This window comes from Gossypium hirsutum, chromosome D04 (assembly GCF_007990345.1).
Source record: "Gossypium hirsutum isolate 1008001.06 chromosome D04, Gossypium_hirsutum_v2.1, whole genome shotgun sequence".
NCBI lineage: Eukaryota > Viridiplantae > Streptophyta > Magnoliopsida > Malvales > Malvaceae > Gossypium > Gossypium hirsutum.
The window spans coordinates 42,486,654-42,495,537 of NC_053440.1; the positions used below are offsets into that span (position 1 = coordinate 42,486,654).

General features: G+C 28.3%; 1 long non-coding RNA gene across 1 annotated transcript; it reads left to right on the top strand.

The window, feature by feature from the left end:
• The first annotated feature begins 6,064 nt into the window (after positions 1-6,064).
• LOC121216033 (uncharacterized) lies at positions 6,065-7,919 on the top strand. Its single transcript, XR_005912024.1, has 2 exons — positions 6,065-6,461; positions 6,629-7,919. It is a non-coding gene; the product is annotated as an uncharacterized lncRNA (long non-coding RNA).
• The last annotated feature ends 965 nt before the right edge of the window (positions 7,920-8,884 follow it).

Sequence of the window (8,884 nt, forward strand, 5' to 3'; positions counted from 1 at the left end):
CCAGGCCGGCCCATGGACAAGTCTAATATAAGCTAGTTAGTGGAAAAAGAAAGTAAGAAATAGATTTAGCTTCATCTTTCTTGTTCTCTTCCACCATCTTTTAAGTAAAGGAAAGAAAACAAAACTTTCTCCATTTTTCTTCATTGTCGAAGCTCAATTGGAAAATTTGGATGAGTTTTTACATTAATTTTACTTGAATTTTTTATGAATTATACTAGATAATCAAAGCCCATATGGTAGATTTAAGAATTAAGGATATTTTATTTTGGGTTTCATTGTTATAAAGCTTTAACTTTTAATGATAATTTAATATATGAATATGAGCATGTTAGTACTAAGTTGTAAGGTAGTGAAAAGTGATTCACTTGATTAGAAATGTTAACTAAGTTTGATAATTGATTTTTTGACATTAGAGACTAAATTGAATAAATTAAAAATTATCAGGAAATTGTGCTATAGATAGAAAGTATAAGGTCCCTAATGAAATAATGTGAAATCAGATTTCATCTAATGTTAGATATTGAAAAATATGAATATCCAGAGTATAGGGACTAAAATAAATAAAATGAAAAATATGTTTGGCTATGTAATTGAATGTGAAGTGGATGGAAATTGATATTGTTTTTATTATTGATTATCAAACGTAGCTAAAGACGACGTGGGGTCATCTCAAGAGAAAGAAAAGAGAATTGTAGACAAGTGACGAAAGAATTCAATTTGTACTTTTATGATTCGAGTTCAATACCTTAACACATATACATGTGCATACATACATAAATGATTGTTGCAAAACTACATGTTGAGGTAACTTTGTTGCTATTGTATGACTTGGTTTATACATGATGATATCATATATCGAGAATTGAATTTATCATAGTAGAAATGAGCATGATATGTGATATGTGATACAAATTGATGATGAAAATGGTATGAGATCATGATATGTGAATCAGTTTATAGTACATAATTGAAACATGGATTACGCTATTAACTATTCAGGCAGAGTTAGTTATAGTTGGCATGTCGCAGGGTCAGATATAATAATTAAAGTCCATCTTTGTCGGGCAACTCGGGAGGGGGGTAAAATGTACATATTCTAGTAGTCATCGTTGCTGAGCAACCCAAGAGGATAGAGTAATAGATTCGTGTATCTGTCTTGAGTCCGTGTCTAGTTAATAGGGTTATAAAACTTGAATTTGCCAAATGACATGTGATATCAAATGATGATGGAAATGGTACATTACGTATACATATGAAATGTGATATGTGATAGCATGTGAAAGATCATGCGAACCGGTTTATATAAGTCTAGAGGACCAATATGGAAACAAAACGAATCAATAGATTCGGTACTAAAATGTTTTATTGATATAATCAAATGGTATGAAATGAAATGGAAATGTATGCATTCTTGATGGTAAAAGGTTGATATGGTATGTTTATTTTGATATGCTAGTTATGATAATGTATGAGTTGAAGCATATGACATGAATAGATGAAAATGAAATGGTTGAAACTTAATAATGCACTGATTATATTTATCCTGTTAATGTTTCGTTTATATGACTTGAATCATGAAAGTACACTGAGCTTTGTTACTTAGCATATGGTTTGTTTATTCCATGCGCAAGTAATAGAAGATCTCAAAGTCTCGAGGATTAATCCAACATCCAAACCACAACTCTCGATTTAGCAATGTTTGTATAGTTCTTTATTTTTTAATATATGGCATGTACCTAGGGTTGAATTGGTCAAATTGGTATTTTGATCATTTGATGTAAAATTTGAACTTAAGCAGATGAAATGTTATAGTTATCATGTATATGGTATATGGTTTAAATGGTTGAATGGTGTAAATGGTCATATCTATTGAGTTTGGTTTTGAGTTGTGAATGGTCACGTTGATAATTTGGATAGTAATGATATATCAATGGTAGTATATAAAGTGTTTGAAGTATTTATTATGCTTAAATGGTTTAGATGTGGAATTGGTTATTTTGTTAGGCTGATATGGATACTTTGAAAATAGTAGGTGACGTCATGACCTCAGGCCCTCGACGTCCCGATGACACTCATTGTTTGTTCAAAGTCACGATGTGATAACCCAGAAATTTTGAAAATATTACATTTTGTTCCTCATTCGACCTCAGGTTATCGAAAAGGCTTTTGTAAACGCGTTTAAATCCCAAATTTGATTAAATATCATATTATAAATAAGTATTAGTCCTAATGAAATGTAAATCTATTATTTGATTTGTGTGATCATAGTTGCTCTAGCAATGAATATGACATCCTATAGCTCAGACCCGACGATCGGGTCAGGTATGGGGTGTTACAGGCCCGATTTGCTCTTTAATTTAATGTACAGGGACTAGTTTGCCCATTTTTTTAGTAGAGGGGGCAATATGCAATCGAACTCTTAGTACAGGGGCCTTCATGGTACTTTTACCCTAATATAGGTTTCTTTTTTTATTTTATTTTTCTTTTGAACATAATATGAATTTTATAAGATAATAAGATACACTAGAAATTGTGACATTCAAAATATGAGTCGAAAAATTTAGGGATTAGTCTCAAAACTGCACATGAACTTTCACTCAATGTACAATATTATACATGAAGTTTGATTTTGTGCAATGTTATATACGAAGTTCAATTTTTGCAATTTTATACATGAAATTTTGATTTGATTCAATTTTCATAAACCACCAACACTATTGACTTTATAGCAACATTTTACATTTACATAATGCATACAAAAATAATTATACTTTTCCAATATAAAAATAAATTGATATGTTTATTTATTTAGATGTATGCAATTGAATCTAAATCAAAGTTTATAAATGCATTTGAACCACAACAAAAATTTCATGTTTATAATTGCACATTGGTTCAAAGTCCATGTATAATTTTGATGTTTATACCTAAAAATTATATATGTATATGTATACTATTATTTAAGCCCCCGATTGAGTTGGTTTCACGAGTAAACCAAGCACCAACTCAAGGGCATCTCAAGGGTAAGGCAAGTAAAACCCTTACTTTAGTCCCTGCATATATATATTGTAACACCCTAAAAATTGATATATTATAAAAGTAGTAGGAAATTAAAATAGTGTATAATTGATTTCTCGTTAAAGTAAGAAAAGGATATGAAAATGATAAAAGAAAAGGTTGAGTGATGCCAAGGAAAAATTTTGAATTAAGAAGTATGTTGTGATATGTTAATTTAATGTAGTGACTAGATTGTAAAGATGTAAAAAAAATTTAGATACAACTATAATTATTCACAAATTGAGGGTTTAAAATGCAAATATGAGAAAGTTGAAGGACCAAAAGTGAAAAATAACCCAATTTCTTATAACATGAAATTGGTATGCTTGGATCAAATTGAATAAGTGGAGAAATATGAAGGATTAGATTGAAATTTTATCAAATTAAGTGATGATTCAATGAAGGAATTGTACAGAGTGTTGAAAGGTAAAATAGTCATTTCTCAATTAAGATAATTTCATGAAAATTATGAATATTGGTATTAGATTTTAATTGGTTAATATTATTTTATTATTATAATAATATAAAATATTTTATTATTTAATTAATGGTTAAGAAAATAAAAAAGAAAAGATGATGGAAATTTCTCCATATTTCTTTCAAGCTTATGTTCACCATGAAGAAAAGAAAGTTTTGCTTTCTTAACAATTTGGTCCTTTTTCATAAAAAAAATTCCACCATTTTCACCTAGAAATCAAAGGAATTTCCATAACCACCGAGAGAGAAAAATGAAAATGAGACTATGGAGGGTAAGAATATGAATTTAGATTCAAGAAAATAGAAGTTGGAAGAGAAAGAAAACCAAGTACCAAGAGAACAAGGTATGGATATTAAGGTTTCATATTGTTTTCAATTTTAATCATGTTAGAAATGTATAGAAAAGATGTTAAAGTGAAGATTATTCATGGAAATGTTTATGTTTTTAATATGTTGGTGAAAAAATAAATTGAGAAAGTGAATCAAGGAAAAAGGAAGAGGAAGTGAATTGAGGTTGAAAAAGGTAAGTACTCATGAATTCTCTTGTTATTTAAGGATTAAAATGTAGACTTGATGAATTTTTGTGGTAAATTAGTAAAATAAAGTGACATAATTTAATATGTGAATAAGAAAAATATGATAAAAGATTAATGAGTGTGTTATAAGATGATGAAATATGCATAAAGTATCGTAAAAGTGAATTTGTGAAAAAATATGAAATTTTTATGATGACAATGACTAAATTGTCAAACTTGAGAAAATATGTGGATGAAATAATAGAAGTGAAATACATAAAAAAAATTACATGTGAAACAAGATATTGAGATAAATTTTGTGATTAAAGTGTAATAAGAAATAAAATTGATTGAATATAATTAACTAGTGAATATTGAACTTTTATAGCAAAAGGGACTAAATTGAAAAGTTATGAAAGTTTACAATAAAACATTTGATAAGTGAAGAATGTGGTAGAAAATATTGTAATTTTGTGATGTTAAGGACTAAATCGTGAATATTGTGACACTATGATTAAAATAAGAAAAGTGAAGAGCATATTAATTAGATAATAAAGATATGATATTATAATGAAATGTTTGGTTAAAGTGTAATGTGATAGTAAATTTAAATGAAGGGTGAAACTAGAATGATATTATAACAATTATTGAATTTCTTGGCAAAAAGGACTAAATGGAAAATTATGTGAAAATTCTATGAGTTATTATTTGATAATTGAAAAGATGTAGATAGTACGAAATATATGATGTATTATGGATCAAGAATTTATTGGATAAAATATTGTGATTATTGTAATTGAAATTACAATTATTCTTTAAATCATGAAAATGATGACTAAATTGAATAAGTACAAAAATATAGTTAAATTGTCACATCTCAAAAATGGGGTTAGAAGAATTGGGTTTGTGGTTGATTAGGTTTAAGTCTAAATATGCATGAATGTTAAAGTGTGGTAATGTATGTTTTAGTGTAACTAAGCATGATTTGTATGATATATGATACGTTAGAATAGGAAATTTGGGATGAAAACACAAAAATAGTATGTGTGGATAGGTGTAAATGTGTCATATGTAGGTTTCGAACATGTTTTGTTATCTTTGTAATTGAGTCTTGATTTTTATGCTATGCAATTGGAGTCCTTAAATGATATGAAATGACTTGAAAAATTGCATGATTAAGTCTTATATGGATAATTTCATAATTTTACTTTTGATTTTACAAAAAGGTTTTACTAAAATATTTTACTAAATTTATGATTTAGTCCTTAAACTTTGATTTAAAAATTAAATGAGTTTTACTTATTAGTTCTGGTATTTTTTTTCAATTGTTGCCCTTAATAAGTTATTTTATATTTGTACATATGATTTAATTATTGAATTACGAAAGTTACTTATATCTTATGTTAAATAAGAAATGAATCTTAGGTTTAATGGTTTTCATGTATCTAGGTCATTTTATTAGAGTTCACTAAAGGTGAAATGAATTAAAATATTAATAATGAGGCTTGACATGAGTATTAATTGTTATATGTAAACTAAAGTGGAATGTGCTGAGAACTATAAAGTTAAATAAGTTAATAAAAAAATATGACTATATGTGTAAGCTAATAAAAAATATGTAAGTTGAGTCCAAAATAAATATATACAGTTAAGAAATAAGATTAATGAAGAAATAGACTTCAGGTCTAATGGTTAAGAGTTAGCTTCTCACCTTTATGATCCCAGATTTGAACCCTTCCTTTCCTTTTTATTTTGGCAAATTTAGCAAGTCTCCAAAAATAAAGCAATATGTACAATTAAGTGTCTAAATTAGGCAAGAATGAGTTGTAGGCTCAATGGTTAAACGCTAAAGCCTCTCCAAACCCAAGTTTAAGCTCCCTCCTTCCCTTTTTATTTCATAATTTCTTCAAAAACACCTCAAAACATATCTATATGATTATGCATCAAAAATAAAAAAGGATTGAGCAATAGGCTTAATGGTTAAGGCGTTAAGCTTCCTTGCAGCCAAGGTTCGAGTTACTGCCTCCTCTTCCTCTTCATTTTAAATTTAATTTCGGCAAATCTTGAGAAAATTACGGGTGATGCCCCTAGAATTTAACCAATTATTTCCTAATTAGATTTCACAACTTGCTTATTCTCAAAATTTCAATAAAATTAGAATCCCACCATCTTTTTCTCTTATTTTCCTAATTGGATTATCATATTGCCCCTTTTCGAATCCTAATAGAATTTGCTCTCAATCTTTCTATTTATTCTCTTTTTTATTTTCTTTCCTTTTCTTTACACAATGTTTTCATCCTAAATGATGTTGATTACTTTGTTATCTCGAATCAAATCATCTTCCGTTCAATAGTTTTCTATCAGAGTTTAGATTTGTAATCAATAAACATTTGTGATCTTTGCTGAGAATCGGTAAGTACATCTCGTTTTCGATGTTTAGATCTTAAATTTTCGTAAAATTTCTATTCAGCGTTAATCTTTCAATTTAATTACTCGACCTTTTACGGATCTTGCCAAAATCTTTGTTAATCTTGTTAAATCTTGATAAATATTGAAATCAATCGTTAAATCGTGTATAGATGTCACTTGAAAGACCGAATTTAGATGGGTCAGACCAGAATCGAGCGTAAGGAACGTCAATTGGACTCCTAGTGAAAGGTGTGTGTTCTTTTCCAAGTGAATCGGGGCAAACCGTATCTAGGATCAGGGCCCCACGGTCTCCTACAATGGCGTGTAGACCACACGGGTGGACCGCACAGCCCTCCACACAGCCATGTACCTTGGAAAGCTAGGCTAGTTTGTGAACCACACGGCCAAGAACCTCTCACACGGCTTGCCACATGGCCATGTCTCTCCTGTAGGTTAACTTTTGTATTTGTTACACGACCGAGTAAGCCCACCACACGGTCTATAGCTTCTCACAAGGCCGTGTGACCCCAACTTTACAGTTTTGTCTAGAATTTTATGATTTGTTTAGTTTAGTCCTTGAATAGTCCCCAAACCATTTTTAGAGTTTTATTTCTTTCAATTGAACCCCTAATAATACGAGTATCAGAATGCATGATTTGAACGACTGAATTATCATTGTATATGCATGACATGTGAAAAATATATGTCTATCGCATCTATATTACTGATTGTATGACCAACATACCTTATGTTATCATTAAACTAAACACATGATAAGCATCTCTTTTGCCACTGAATTGATTGATTATAAGTATATTATTTGTTACCGTATCGATCTGTTATAAGCATATTAATTACTACTGTACTGATTTGTTATAAGCATATTAATTGCGATCGTATTGATCTATTATACGCATATAAATTGCTACCGTATTGATCTGTAATAAGCATGTCATATTGCATTACATGAGGTGGGACGATATATACGGAGGAAGGATTGGCAGTTTATCTGCAAATTTGCTATGCAAACCACAATCGTCGAAAATCTATCTGCAAATTTGGTGTGCATCCACAGCCAAAGGTAGATTCTATCTACGGGATTTTTGTTGTGCATCCACAGCCAGAGGTAAATTCTATCTGCGAGATTTTGCTGCGTATTCATAGCCAGAGACAAATTTTATTTGCGAGATTTTTTCTATGTACCCATAGCCAGAGATAGATTCTATCTACGGGATTTTGTTGTGTATCCACAGTCATTGACAGTTTATCTGCAAACCAGTGGTGGTTAAACCACAACATGATGTGTAGGTGGTTAGAGTTCAGGGAAACTCCCATTGTAGTGTGTAGGGGAGTTGAATAGGACCTTTATTTTGATGTAATGAAATTGCATTGCCATACACAAATACATGCATGTTGGGAAATGTGTCCATATTATAATAAATATGTAATTGTTTTCTATGTAATTATTTTAAAGTATTAAGTTAATTTTTTTAAAAGAAATAAATGTTTTTTTTCAAATTCAATTTATACATGATTAACTTGTGACACCAATTTAATATTGAGTTGTTATAATAATAAATATAATACTAATTAAACATACTAGATTATATGGCATTAAGGTCGATGAAGAAAAATATATAAAATTAATATCAAGAATGAAACTTGCACCTAAAGAATATTAAAACTCTCAAATTTAACCAATCATCCATTTTGAGATTTCTGGGTATTTAACTTTAAAAAACTATAATATTACTGGAAGATATAAATAGTTTTATAATGATTTTTTTATTTTTAATTTTTTTAACTGGGTTGATTTATAATTAACTCGTGACATTAATTCAATTAAAAATTTTAAAAGTAATTAGATTATGACATATGCACATTACGGGGAACGAAATTATGTAACAAATATATTTTCAATTATTTAAATTTTTACACACATTTGATAATCAATAAAAAATGTAAAAGTGATAAATAAATCAGGACCTACTTATCATTTAATAGAAAATATTATTAATTAATTAATTTTAACATTATATTACTTTTAATGACTTTAAATTTAAGTTTTGACTTTTTTTTAAATAATGTGAAACTTTTAAGAAATATAAATAAAAACGTAAAATAAAAAATTCATAAATTAAGTTTTATTTTTATTAAATAATCTAATTATATATTGTACTTAATTTTAAATAATATATTAAATACATATTATAACTTAAATTAAATACTTAATTTTCTAATTTATCAAACAACACCTTAGTAAATTAACACATATTAATAATGTATGGTAAAAAAATATTTAATACTTAACATTTTTTTTAATTTTGTGTAAAATACATTTATCCACTTATAATTTCAAGAATTTCCACTTACACATAAATCCCCTTGATATCTATATATTCATTAAGAAATTTTTAAATAAAAAC